This window comes from Theobroma umbraticum, unplaced genomic scaffold (assembly GCF_002168275.2).
Source record: "Theobroma umbraticum cultivar Fairchild unplaced genomic scaffold, ASM216827v3 scaffold_95.0, whole genome shotgun sequence".
Lineage (NCBI taxonomy): Eukaryota > Viridiplantae > Streptophyta > Magnoliopsida > Malvales > Malvaceae > Theobroma > Theobroma umbraticum.
This window is the reverse complement of record NW_018397257.1, coordinates 1659443-1659654: the sequence shown is the minus strand read 5'-3', so window position 1 is coordinate 1659654 and position 212 is coordinate 1659443.

Sequence of the window (212 nt, the reverse complement as noted above, 5' to 3'; positions counted from 1 at the left end):
ATTGATTATCATATTGAATTCATAAAAGATGAATTACAAAGCAGTCTAAACCTAATTAATCGCATGAACTAACCTTGATAGGATTTCATTATGGATATAACACCCTAAAGGAAAGTAAATAAGCTCACTTGGCAAGATTTTATACATGATAGAAATACTGGGAGCTAATGACACTTTAAAGGTCAAGGGTTATGAAATTATGAAATCCAATA